General features: G+C 45.8%; 2 non-coding genes across 2 annotated transcripts; one reads left to right on the top strand and one right to left on the bottom strand.

Moving 5' to 3' along the window:
* Window positions 1–1,955: 1,955 nt before the first annotated feature.
* On the bottom strand, window positions 1,956–2,093 carry LOC119920240. Its single transcript, XR_005447997.1, has one exon. It is a non-coding gene; the product is annotated as a small nucleolar RNA SNORA7 (small nucleolar RNA).
* A 6,285-nt stretch (window positions 2,094–8,378) lies between these two features.
* LOC119920156 lies at window positions 8,379–8,516 on the top strand. Its single transcript, XR_005447920.1, has one exon. It is a non-coding gene; the product is annotated as a small nucleolar RNA SNORA7 (small nucleolar RNA).
* The last annotated feature ends 5,486 nt before the right edge of the window (window positions 8,517–14,002 follow it).

The following is a 14,002-nucleotide window of genomic DNA, read 5'->3' as shown; positions in this document are numbered from 1 at the left end:
AAAGTCTTGTTTAGAAAGAGGAACCTCCAGATTATAGGGTAGGAGGAGGCAGCTGCTCAAATAACATAATTTGATATAATTCTACCTGGAGCTCTGTGCTTGTCTAGCTTTGGCCATATAGTGAGTTTGGATTTAGCTGCAAGAGCCAAGATAAACCAAAAACCCAGGATGCTACCTGCAGGGGATGATTCTAATTCAACAGCTGACATTCTTCCTGTGGAGCTGGCATTAAACCAGGATGCCAGCCTGAGGAGCAGACACCAGACTTTGGAACTGCTAGTAATAGGAAAATTCTGTACTAGTGGTGGGAATTGTGACCTTCCTTCCTGGAATTCCAAGTGCTGCATTGCAGCCAATTTCCAGGATGGAAAGGGGGCAAAGGGCAATCCTTCCTAAAAATCTCTTCCAGGAATTCACATTGGTTCTGTTGTCCTTCAGACAGCATTTAGAAGGATCCTGTTATCTTCATTTTCAGGGTTGAACAAGCCATGCTATTCTGTATTCCCTGTCAGACATGGCATTGTGCCTGTCCCTGTCCCTCACACCACCGCTCTCTGGGCTGCCAGGCTTCTCTGTTTAATCTAGAATACTTTGGGGGATCCTTTAGGGAAGAGGTGAGTAATTATTTTGGTGGTAGGGTCAATTTCAGCAATTCTGAAGCCTATGAAATGTTACATGCACAAGGTTGCGGTAAGAGTGGCAGGGGGTTGGGGAGGGATAATGGGAAGTAGAATACAGAGGAAAGGCTTGCAAGACCAAAGAGGCTGTAGGCCCCCTCAGCAGTGGCTCCTACCTGGCTCCAAGACAGCTCTGGCTTGAATCAGCAATATTCTTCATTCATCACCATTCTCAGGGTCGTTTCTTCCGTAAGCTGCCCGGGAGTTTGTTGACAGCATCCCAAGTTGGCTCATCTGTGGCTAGCTCAGGAGCTGTCATGGGCTGAGGTTCCTTCTGTGACTAGTTTGGCCACCCAGGTCCAGTCCAGTGGCCAGAATTAATTTGACTGGGATGCTGAATCTGGCCTTAGGACTGTATTTTGCCCAAGCCTGTTTTAGGCAGGAGAAAAATGATCCTAGAAAAGCAAGCACTTGAGCAGATTTAGTATTTGTGAATCTGCATGGACTACCTCAAAATGCCTAGTGGCTTGGTCTATTCAACTTGTTGGATGGCTTAAGGCAACACTGGAACTCTAGGTCCTGTATGATCCTTTGGTAAAGAAGGTACTACATAAAGCCACTCTTTAGATCTGTTCCCGCTGCTCCAGAGTGGCGTTGGGAGTTGCTGCAGGAGCAGAAGGCCACAGCTTTGGAAGGATGAATTCAGCCTTGGCCAGAGCGAGGAGCCGCCTTCTACTCCCACATCCTCCTCTCTCTGGTAACAACATTTGGTGCAGGTCCGATGGGAGGGGAAGGGGTGCTCATGTTGCCCATCTCCCTTAGTCCTGGTTCTACTACTGGCTTAGGATGGAGAAGAGAAGCAGCGACCTGAATTCCAACTAGGATCGGCTAATACTAAAACCTCCTTGAGGGCTGAGGCTACATGTTTAACACAATACCCATAATTTATTTATTTATATTAATGTCTGTTTCCCCCTCTAGGCTGTAAGCTCACTATGGGCAAGGAACATGTCTACCAATTGTGTTATACTGTACTCTCTCAAGCATTTTGTACAGTGCTCTGCAAACAGTAAGCACTCATTAAATATGATTGATTTCTTCAGTGAGCTTCCCACTTGTCTTATGCTGTCGAATCGTCTCTGATCCATAGCAATGCCATGGACACATCTCTCCCCAAACGCACCACCTCCATCTGCAATTGTTCCGGTAATGTGTCCATAGAGTTTTCTTGGTAAAAATATGGAAATGGTTTACCATTGGCTCCTCCCGCACAATAAACTTGAGTCTCCACCCTTGACTCTCTCCCATCCCGCTGCTGTCCAACACAGGTGAGTTTTGACTTGTAGCAGATTGCCTTCCATTCACTAGTCACTGGCCAAGCTAGGAATGGAATGGTTATGCCTCTGCTTGACTCTCCCTCCCGTAGTTGAGACTGGTAGAGTATTGGAAACTCTCCAGGTGCGACCCTGAGAGGGGAGACTTCACGCCGCTGCCTGGATCGTCTTTGTGCAGAAACACTCTGGGCATGTTACTCCCCTCCTCAAAAATCTCCAGCGGCTACCAATCAACTTACACATCAGGCAAAAACTCGGCTTCAAGACTCTCCATCACCTCGCTCCCCTCCTGCCTCACCTCCCTTCTCTCCTTCTACAACCCAGTTTGCACCCTCCACTCCTCTGCCACTAATCTCCTCACTGTGCCTCGCTCTCGCCTGTCTCACCGTCAACTCCCAGCCCACGTCATCCCCCTGGCCTGGAATGCCCTCCCTCCGCACATCCGCCAAGCTAGCTTTCTTCCTCCCTTCAAAGCCCTACTGAGAGCTCACCTCCAGGAGGCCTTCCCAGACTGAGCCCCCTCCTTCGTTTCCCCCTCCTCCCCCTCCCCATCCCCCCGCCTTACCTCCTTCCCCTCCCCACAGCACCTGTATATATGTATATATGTTTGTACATATTTATTACTCTATTTATTTTATTTGTACATATTTATTCTATTTATTTTATTTTGTTATTATGTTTTGTTTTGTTCTCTGTCTCCCCCTTCTAAACTGTGAGCCTGCTGTTGGGTAGGGACCGTCTCTATATGTTGCCAACTTGTACTTCCCAAGTGCTTAGTAAAGTGCTCTGCACACAGTAAGTGCTCAATAAATATGATTGAATGAATGAATGAATGAATGAGAGTCTCTCATTGCAGGTGCTCAATCGTTATCATTGATGATAATAAGTTGGTGATGAGGTGGTGCCAGCAGGATTCTGGTTCTGGTTTGGGGTCTGCACTCCCCCTGTGTTCCCCACTGTGTCAAGCAATGAGAAAACAGTGGAATTAGGTGGTAACACCAGGCATCTTTACTTAGGCCTTGGACCCAGAAGGTCAATCAATCAACTGTACTTATTGAGTAGTAACTGTGTGCAGAACACTGTACTAAATGCTCATTGTCAGGAGCAGGGTGCAGGGAGACTCTGGGCTGGGGGTCCAGGAACCACATCACTGTTTGGGTCTTGAGTCTGAGGCCAGCCTGAAGTTGGAAACTATCACCATCATCAGTGTGTGCGTTGTAGTCATAATAATAGTAGTAACAGTGTTAAGTGCTTACCTTGTGCAGAACACTGTACTAAGTGCTGAGAAACAATACACGGGTGAGAAACAGACAGGATCCCTGGCCCTCGATAGTAATAACAACTTTGGCATTTGTTAAGTGCTTATTATGTGCCAGGCACTGTATTAAGCGTTGGGGTGGTTACAAGCCAATCGGGTTGGACACAGTCCCTGTCCCACATAGCACACGCAGTCTTAATCCCTATTTTACAGATGAGGTAGCTGAGGCACAGAGAAGTGAAGTGACTTGCCCTAGGCCACACAGCAGACAAGTGGTGGAGCTGGGATTAGAACCCATAACCTTCTGACTCCCAAGCCTGTGTTCTATCCACTATGCCATGCTACTCCTCAAGGGGCTCACAATCTAAGAAAAGGCATAAGTCCTGAAACTGGTCAATTAGCTACATAAAATGGACTGATTGGAGTTGAAAGCAACCCAGCCTTGGCACAGGGGAGTTTGGGCCCCTCACTACTTGGGGCATAGGACCATTTGGTCAGTGAGGGAGTCATAGGCAAAATTTACCTGAGGCAGGGGAGTTGGAAGCCAACATTGCTGAAGTCTGCTCTTTTCTGGCCCACTAATCCCACAAGCTCTCCAGACCCACCCCAAACTGTCAAAACCACAGTATCTTCCCCTGCCAGGTTTCTTGTACCCCCACACTGCTGAAAGATAGGGGAAAAATGCTGTCCTGGTTACTCCCCATACTTGCTGCCAGACTTCTTGCCCTTTAAAAAAAGGGGAAAGCTCTGGACTAGTTAGAGCAGAACACACAAACACCTGCCACACTCATACATATATTTACATGCATGCCTATAATGCATTGCACCTTGTGGGAATTCAAAAACTGCACCCCTTTAATTGTTAGCTTGTTGTGGGCAGGGAACAACCAATCACCAACTCTGTTGCATTGTACTCTCCCAAGTGCTTAGTACAGTGCTCTGCACACAGTAAATACTCAATAAATACCACTTCTTGATTGCTACACATGGACACGTGTGTGTATATATAAGTATGCATACACTTACCCTTTAACTGTGAGCCTGCTGTGGGCAGGGATTGTCTCTATTGCTGAATTGTACTTCCCAAGTGCTTAGTACAGTGCTCTGCACACAGGAAGCACTCAATAAATAAATGAATGAATGGGTTTGAAGAAGACAGTACTGAAGATGAGATTTTATTGGTATATGCAGGTGTGGCTACAAGACCACTGTAGGACAGAGGTCTTTCCACATCATGCATATGTAAAGCTTGTCTTTTGTTTGTTATTTTTTTTTTGTTTTCTTTATGGCATTTATTAAGTGCTTACTATGTGCAAAGCACTGTTCTAAGCTCTGAGGAGGTTACAAGGTGATCAGGTTGTCCCACGGGGGCCTCACAGTCTTAATCCCCATTTTACAGATGAGGTAACAGGCACAGAGAAGTGAAGTGACTTGCCCAAAGTCACACAGCTGACAAATGGCAGAGCTGGGATTTGAACCCATGACCTCTGACTCCAAAGCCCATGCTCTTTCCACTGAGCCACACTGCTTTTGCTGCACTTGTTACCCACAGTGTCTGGTGCTGTTTTTATTTCTCCCTTTTAATGTCATGATCTTCCTGAACCTCTGCTCCAAGAGAGTCACCCCGTTACTGATTGTCAGGCTGACCTGTCTTAGTGACTGTGCTATGCACCTGGTTCAAGATTTTGCTGTGTCTGTAAAGTATTTCTTCTGTCCACCTTTTCCGGGTTTGCCCATTTCAGCTCAACATAGAGCAGTTGCTCAGGTATTCTATGTAATCCAGTCTCCTCATGTGTCACAGCTAGCAAAGCTAGCATGATGAGCAATGCTTCAATGTTGGCGGTCTGAATTGTGCTTGGGAAGCAGTGTGGCCTAGTGGAAAGGGCACGGGCCTGGAAGTTGGAGGACCTGGTTCTAATCCCAGCTCTACCACTTGCCTGCTGTGTAATCTGAGGTTAAGGCACAACTTCTCTGTGCCTCCAGTCTTCCTCTGTAAAATGGAGATTACAAACCTGTTCTCCCTCCCCATAAGACTGTGAGTCCCATGTGGGGCAGGGACTGTGTCTGAACTGATTAGCTTGTATCTACCCCAGCTCTTAATACAGTGGCTGGCACATAGTGCTTAACAAATGCCATAAAACCCCCAACAAAACTGATAACAATGGACTCATCTGTCAGGAAAGATAAATGAGCTTCAGCCCTAAAACTTGAGGACTGAGAACCTGCAGAGAAGAATTGAGTATAGTGTTCATGGCTTGTGCAGTACTACTCATTCTCTCTTGCCCCTGCTGAGGCAGTGGTTGCAATGAGAGAATTGGCCGACAAGGGTGTACCCCTTTGAGATTGTGTGTGGGATTGTGTGTTGGACAGGAGGGGAGGTGTACCGCTGGAGGCGGGTGTTTTGGTGGTGTGGGGGACACTCACGACTCTTCTGTCGGGGTCCCCTCATGCAAAGTCAGGCAGAAGTGGCTCCACTTGCTAATTAGACCATCATCCTTCAAGTTACCAGACAAACCCCAAAGCCTCCCGGTTGTGATGATTCAGATCTAAACTGGAGGTTAAACTCTCCAGCCTTGTGGGAGGAAGTGGGTTTATTCAAACAAAAGGGGGATGGAACCAGAACCACAGGCCAGTTCTTTGCATCATCTAGCGTTCTACTGGTGAGAGGCACAGTAGTACTGACCGTCGCTTGATGGGTCAGAACCTGAAGAGTCCACAAAGGTCATCAATGTAAGATCTAGACTAAGCTTATTGTGGGTAGAGAATGTGTCTATTATATTGTATTCTCCCAAGTGCTTACAGTGCTCTGCACACAGTAAGTGTTCAATAAATACGATTGATTGATTAATACCTGTGAAGGTTTTTAATGAGAGGGACCTATTTATGGCTGAAATGACCACAGCATAGTGTCAGTGTTGTGCTGTAGCACTACGATCCCACAGGCAGATGACCTAGTAGCCACTGGTCATTATTGTTTGCATTGGTCAGCTCATTTTCAGGATTCTTTCTGGACCTGCCCACCTCCCAGAATGGCCTACACAGGTTCTTCAGTCAGAAACCTCACCACTAATGGCACAGCCCCAGCAGGGAGTAACAGGATGAGAACCTGGGCCTCCTGATTCCCAGAGCCATGCTCTTCACATTGCTGAATTGTACTTTCCAAGCACTTAATAAGGTGCTCTGCACACAGTAAGCACTCAGTAAATATGATTGAATGAATTAATGAATAACAGCAGGGCTGTAAAAGATTGAAAGCACAGATGCAAACAATAAAAAGAGAAGTAAGGAGTTGAATCACTAATAAGCAAATGGCTACACATGTACATTCCCAGGTATTTGCAGATGACCTGATCTAGCAGGTGGAGGATTATCCAAGCAATATTTCCTGGGAGTGTGGACTTTTAGGAGACCTCTGAAGGCAGAGAAGGTCTTTGGCAGATTGAGGGGGAAGAGAGAGTTATTTGCAGAAGGAAAGGCATAAACAATGGCAGGACCAAATTAGTGCTCTCCAAAATGATTCAGTATAGTGCTCTGCACACAGTAAACACTCAGTAAATACCACTGATTTAGGGTGTTTCCTGCAGTCTGTCATAGCCAAGGTGGTGTTGCATACTGTGGAAGAGGTGCATATTTGCAGGACTTATTTTAGCCATAGGAAGCAGTGTGGTCTAATGGAAAGAACCCGGGCCTGAGAGGATCTGAGTTCTAATCTGCTTCTGTCACTTGTCTGCTGTATGACCTTTGGGCAAGTTAAATGACTTGCTGTGCCTCAGTTCCCTCATCTGTCCTCCCTCTTACCTAGATTGTGAGCCCCATGTGAGACCTAATTATCTTGTATCTATCCCAGTGCTTAGTACAGTGTTTGACACATAGTAAGTGTTTAACAAACACAACTATTATTATTATTATCATTATTATTGGAAATGCCCAATGACATATGAGTGGGAGAGTGAGCTGAGCAGAGAATGAACCCCGATACGTGTCCATTTTGCCCTTATTCTGGGCTATTTTTTTTTCCATCTTGCCATCCCAAAATGGCATTTTCATTGAAAATTGAAGCCTGGGTCTCATGTCGTTTGATGAGACAGCCACCTTGCCTCCGCTGTGTTGGCTTGAGAGAATTGTGAGTCATAGGGAAACTCAGTAACTAGAAATACTGGCTTCGGCAAAGATAAAACGAAAAGATCTGCCCATGCAGAAACACAATGCTCACATTGAATCGTTATGCTGACAACCCAGAAATAGAAAATATTTCGTTTTTCACAGTGTTCATAAAGAACACTAGAAAACCCTTTTGGCTCATGTGATTGCTTTAATGATCACTTTGTAGTACCAGACATTTTCTCCTAAAAAATGAGTTATGTTAGCAGGAGACAGGCTCTCACTGTCATTATCACAGTGCAGGGAAATTTGCAGTAGTTTATCTGAGAGGCATTGAGAGCACGACCCCTTCAAACTGTATCGGGGAATCTAGACCAACAAAGCCACTTCTATCTATGCTGCCTCCAAATAGGAATTTTTTTTTTCTGCACAAGTGTGCCCATAATGATGTTCCCAATAGGAAATCCCGTTTGTACTGAGGGAACTCCAGGCTTGAAGCTGCACACTTTTATTCTAGGCAACTTTCTCAGTGAAGTTTTTTTTCCCAGCCTAGGGACAATTCCAGAAAGGAGCACAGGAAACACAATTCTTTTGCAAATGCTAAACATGATGAAATCAAACTCTCCCAGTCCATACCTGGAGGTGGGTTGGCTGTAGAGCCTGCCAGGATTAATCTCTTGTCTCCCCACCCGATTTTCTCCCTAATGCCACTTCAGCACTTCTGTGTCACCAAAACACCCAGAAGGACCGGGTTCTAATTCCAGGTCCTTGTCTAATTCCACTTGTCTGCTGTGTGACTTTGGGCAATTCACTTAACTTCTCTATGCCTCAGTTCCCTCACCTGCAAAATGGGGATTCAATACCTGTTTTCCCTCCTACTGAAACTGTGAGCCCCATGTGGGACCTGGATTAATCTGTGTCTACCCCAGGGCTTTGTACACTGCTTGACAATTAGTTGAGTGCTTAACAAATACCATTATTATCATTATTATTATATTCTCTCACCCTCCATTGTTAGCATTTATGTTCATTGCTTTAAACTCTTTTGCTTCCCTCTACTTGAAATTTCCCCTCTCAGGGTCATATCTCGAGAGTTTCTAGTACTCTACCAGTCTCGACTTTTGGAGAGAGAGTCAAGCAGAGGCATATCCATTCCATTCCTAGCTTGGGCAGTGGTTAGTGAGTGGAAGGCAATCTACTACAAGTCAAAACTCACTTGGGAGAGCGTCAAGGGCAGCGACTCAAGTTTACTGCGTGGAAGGAGGCAATGGTAAACCACTTCCATACTTTTACCAAGAACACTCTATGGATACACTACCAGAATGATTGCAGATGGAGGTGGGGCGTTCTGGGAGAGATGTGTCCATGGCATTGCTAAGGGTCAGAGGTGATTTGACAGCATAAAACAAGACTTGAAATTTATGTTGGTTTCTGTCTCCCTCACTAGTTTGGAAACCCATGAGGACAGGGATTCTATTGTACTCTCCCAAGAACTTAGAACAGTGCTTTGCACATAGTAAGTGCTTAATAAATGCCATTAAAAAAAACTTAGTACAGTGCTCTGCACAGAGTAAGCACACAAATATTATTTTTTGATTGGTGTTTCCAAAGTGCTTTCATTCTCAAGGAGCTTTCACATAGAATCCAGCTGCTTCCTGCGTCACAGAATTTCAAAATTCTATCACCTTTCTATTTTTACCTCAGCATGCCTTTCATATATTTTTCCCCCCAAGAACTTGATGCAGGAGCTACAAAAGGTGACTCTAGATATTAGTCAGTCAGGTGCAGGAAGGCACTTCTATGATTATGTGAACACACTAAGCACCCTTTTTTCCAAGAATAGAGGCTCCAGCCCCAAAGGTGTGACTCGCTGTACAGATCAACCAAATCACTCCTCTGAAAATTATGTCAGCTTCGTTTGTAAAGTGTTTGCAGAAAAAAGTGTAATAACACTAAACATGTGTGAAGCAGATGCATTCCGGTTTAAAGAAAGAGATGCAGTGTATCAAGAGTCAGATTCAAAGGGTCGGCTGCATTATATGCTCAACATAAGCTGTGCTAGAATTGTTGCCTTGCTTTGTGAGGTAATAATAATAATGATGGCATTTATTAAGCACTATGTGCAAAGCACTGTTCTAAGCACTGGGGAGTTTACAAAGTGATCAGGTTGTCCCACGTGGGGCTCACAGTCTTATTCTGCATTTTACAGATGAGGTAGCTGAGGCACAGAGAAGTGAAGTGACTTGCCCAAAGTCACACAGCTGACAAGTGGCGGAGTTGGGATTTGAACCGATGACCTCTGACTTCAAAGCCCGGGCTCTTTCCACTGAGCCACACTGCCTTGTGGGGTCCTGATACATCCCCCCATCTCTCTCCCTCTCTCTCTCCCCTATCAATCAATCAATCAATCAATCGTATTTATTGAGCGCTTACTATGTGCAGAGCACTGTACTAAGCGCTTGGGAAGTACAAATTGGCATCACATAGAGACAGTCCCTACCCAACAGTGGGCTCACAGTCTAAAAGGGGGAGACAGAGAACAGAACCAAACATACCAACAAAATAAAATAAGTAGGATAGAAATGTACAAGTAAAATAAATAAATAAATAGAGTAATAAATATGTACAACCATATATACATATATACAGGTGCTGTGGGGAAGGGAAGGAGGTAAGACGGGGGGGATGGAGAGGGGGACGAGGGGGAGAGGAAAGAAGGGGCTCAGCCTGGGAAGGCCTCCTGGAGGAGGTGAGCTCTCAGCAGGGCCTTGAAGGGAGGAAGAGAGCTAGCTTGGCGGATGGGCAGAGGGAGGGCATTCCAGGCCCGGGGGATGACGTGGGCCGGGGGTCGATGGCGGGACAGGCGAGAGCGAGGTACAGTGAGGAGATTAGTGGTGGAGGAGCGGAGGGTGCGGGCTGGGCAGTAGAAGGAGAGAAGGGAGGTGAGGTAGGAGGGGGCGAGGTGATGGACAGCCTTGAAGCCCAGGGTGAGGAGTTTCTGCCTGATGCGCAGATTGATCGGTAGCCATTGGAGGTTTTTGAGGAGGGGAGTAATATGTCCAGAGCGTTTCTGGACAAAGATAATCCGGGCAGCAGCATGAAGTATGGATTGAAGTGGAGAGAGACACGAGGATGGGAGATCAGAGAGAAGGCTAGTGCAGTAGTCCAGACGGGATAGGATGAGAGCTTGAATGAGCAGGGTAGCAGTTTGGATGGAGAGGAAAGGGCGGATCTTGGCAATGTTGCGGAGCTGAGACCGGCAGGTTTTGGTGACGGCTTGGATGTGAGGGGTGAATGAGAGAGCAGAGTCGAGTCCCCTATACACACACACACACACACACACACACACTTGGATGCCTTCTCTGAATAGGCCAAAAAAGGCTTTCTTAGTAAAATGGCTTTACTGCCTTTTCCTTGCAGGCAAATAATGGAGGGAACAGAATATCCTCCTCCTCCCCTACCCCTCTACACACACACACACACACACACACATATATATAGAAAAAGGGGTAAAAGTTGTGCATCATCTTGGATCCTCCTGTAATTTGTTCCTACCCTCGCTAACCTTTACATGCACCCTTTGTCCTCATGCTCGGGTGCTTGGCCTAGCAGTCTTAATAACCACACTTGCCTCCAGGAAAACCGCTGAAGCTTTCAAATTTGGATCTAGAAATTGAGGAAAGGTAAATGCTAAAGACCATTTTCTTTCATGGGGGAAGTAGGATGAGTGGGCAATCATTTCTTAATATGGTTTGTTTCTTCCCATACATAAAGCTTAGGGCAATAGTAGTTCAATTTCTTCATCCCACAACCCCCCTCCCACCATGACTCATCAGCCATCCTCCACCAGAAATAAGCCGGTTACTGTTCATTTCCCTCTTGGCATCACAGCAGAATGTAAAGGCGGTGTGGAAGGAAGCTCTCGCTCTTAACTACTGTGCATTTATCAACTTACATATGCTGTCTTCCCCCTTAGACCTTGAGTTCACTGAAACAGGGATCATATTTAGTTCCACTGTATGTCATCCACAAGCCTGATGCAGTGCTCTGCATATGGTAAATTTTCAATAATCAATCAACCCTCATCTTTTTTAAGCACCTACTGAAAACAGAGTACTATACTAAGGGCTTGGGAGAATAAATAGTCACTCCTGCTGCTTCTGCTGTTGTTGCTTCTGCTATTGTGAGAATCTAGCAGGTGGAAGAGATCAACTGCTTCCATTTATATAGCCTACAATCAGCTGCCACCACCAACCAGCTACTTAGAGCTCCTGAGGTGCAATCTCCATGACCCCTTGGAAGTGTTATAGGGATCCCAGCACCCAGTATGAGAAACACTGCTTTACAAGCTCTGTATTTGGTAGGATCATTCGAAGGAAATCCAGAAGGAAAGGCTAGTTTTGGCTTGCAGTCTTCACTAGAGTACACATTTGATAAGAAGGCTTTTTGATCTTAATTATCACAGGATGACTCACAGTGTTATTCAGCTGTATGGCAACATCATCCATTCTAAAGGGATTCAGGACTCAATTTTTTATCCAGGAGGACTGAACCACTGTGATACAACTGCTATGGTGGTGTCAGCACCAGGTCTCAGGGACTTACCAAAACAGCTTTTACAACAGCCTGCAGATCCTCATTAGGAGCCCTGATGCTGGCTAGTGAAAGACCTGGTCTAATAGTTAATAAAGGTGGAAGAGAACCAGTGATGATCACATGCCTGCCCTGTCCCCATTAGGAGACAAGGCAGTAGGTAGGTAACAGTCTTTGAGCACCCACTGGATGCCATGTGCTGTGAGCTGGCGCTTACCTATGTTCCAAGTGCTGGGATTAGAACCCAGGTCCTCTGACTCCCAATCCTGTGCTCTTTCCACTAGGGCACATTGCTTCATATGATGCTTAATAACCACTGACTCCCCCGGAATCTTGTAGAAGCCCGAACTTTAAAGAGGGAGCTTTGGCAGCATGACTGACAAGCATCATCTCTTGCAAAATGAGAGAAAAGTGATGTAAGCATCCTCTGGAAAAAATAAAAAAAAAATAAAGCATTATATAATTTAAAGTCTTATGATCACCATCATCCTCAGGCAGCCAACAGAACAAACATCTGATGCCAGAATTGTTAAGTCTCCAGCATCACATTCAGTTTTGGCTTCAACAGCTATGAAATCCCCAGTAATCGAGAGAGATTCGAGGCCTCAGTCCAAGCACATTAGGGGGAGATGGATGGGAGACGTGATCTCAGATTTGCACTCTCAAGTATCATACCCTGCCCTCCCGGGAACAGAGGAAATCACTCTTTTGAGTTGAAGGTGGTGTTCTGGTGGCAGCCACCTCAGGGATTTGAGTTGAACTCCAGGAATTCAGAAGAACCTGCCAGACGTGTTTTTCACTATACCCTTCCCTAAGAGGAGGCAGCAGTATTAATTCATAACATGAAATGCAAATAACTGGCAAGATGCTTCAAAGTGCAGAGATATCAAACAAAAGTGTCTATGCCTAGAATCCTGGAAAATGATGTGGTTGGAGGAGGCAAAGAGGGAGAAAAGCACCTAAATATTCTGAAATCTCAACTGTCCCTTGATGGGCAGCTAGTCAATTCTCTCTCATCTACCAACCTCTCCATTGCCTTACCAGAGGAATTCTGAGTCCTGTCAGGTGGTCAAGGCCCCCAGGTTCCAGTAATGAGCATCAGAGGGCAACAGAAGCTTGTTTAGACCTTTTAGAAAGATCTACAAGATGATAAGGGGACAGTTGGTGGTCACCATAGCAAGCTGGTGTTTCAGCTGCCTCCAGGTCTCTTCTGCCCCTCAGGGCAAGGAGGTGATACTGGAGATCACTCAGTTCAGGAGAAACTGGTTGAGACCTTATTGTCAGTATCCCAGGGATGAAGGAGTCTTCTAGTCCCTTCCCTCCTGAGCAATTGATTGGGTTACAAACAGCACTGCTAGCATTTGGTGGAAAAATAGCAGACAGTATCCCTACTCCCCCAAACAACAGCCCAGCAACCGGTCACTTCTCCTCAGTTCAAAGCAGGCCCAGCAAACACATTCCTGTGGATGAGTCACAGATGCAGTCATACATTTGTACGCGGGCTGCACTAAAAAGGAGCTGCATTGTACTAATAAATGTTTTGTAAAATTATTAGACAACCAGGACAAAAGGAAATTATATTGGTAACTAGAACAAGCTATGTTTTTCTTTCAGTTTCAGTACTAGTGGGTAGGGTTTCCATGGGATTGGGGGACAGTAGTCCAAGATTAGAGGGGAGATGGAGGCAAGGAAAAGACAGAGGAACAGAGAAACAGCCACATTTACCCTTGCCTACAGAGGAGAATCTTCAGTGGGACAGAGAAAGAAATACACACATCCATTCTCACTCACACTCGTACCCACACTCATCCAGATGATTTTGCCCTCAGGCAGTGACAACAGCAGCAACAGGAAGAAGTGGAGGAGCATAAAGTACAGAGAGCCCGCTCCCATTATTACTGAGCAATCTTTCTCCCTGCTCTGAGCTGAAAAAGGATTCTCTTGCCCCTACTGCTAGTGCTCTCATGGGTGCTTGGCACAGGGGAGCTGCCTGCAGCAGTTTCCCCCAGGGATCATCACTTAGTACAGTGCTCTGCACACAGTAGTAGGTGCTCACTAAATACGCTAAATGCTTCCGAGGGTATGATCTCCCTTGCCAG

Source organism: Tachyglossus aculeatus, chromosome X1 (assembly GCF_015852505.1).
Source record: "Tachyglossus aculeatus isolate mTacAcu1 chromosome X1, mTacAcu1.pri, whole genome shotgun sequence".
NCBI lineage: Eukaryota > Metazoa > Chordata > Mammalia > Monotremata > Tachyglossidae > Tachyglossus > Tachyglossus aculeatus.
The sequence above is the reverse complement of the archived record's forward strand: the minus strand, read 5'-3'. Positions and strand labels throughout refer to the sequence as shown.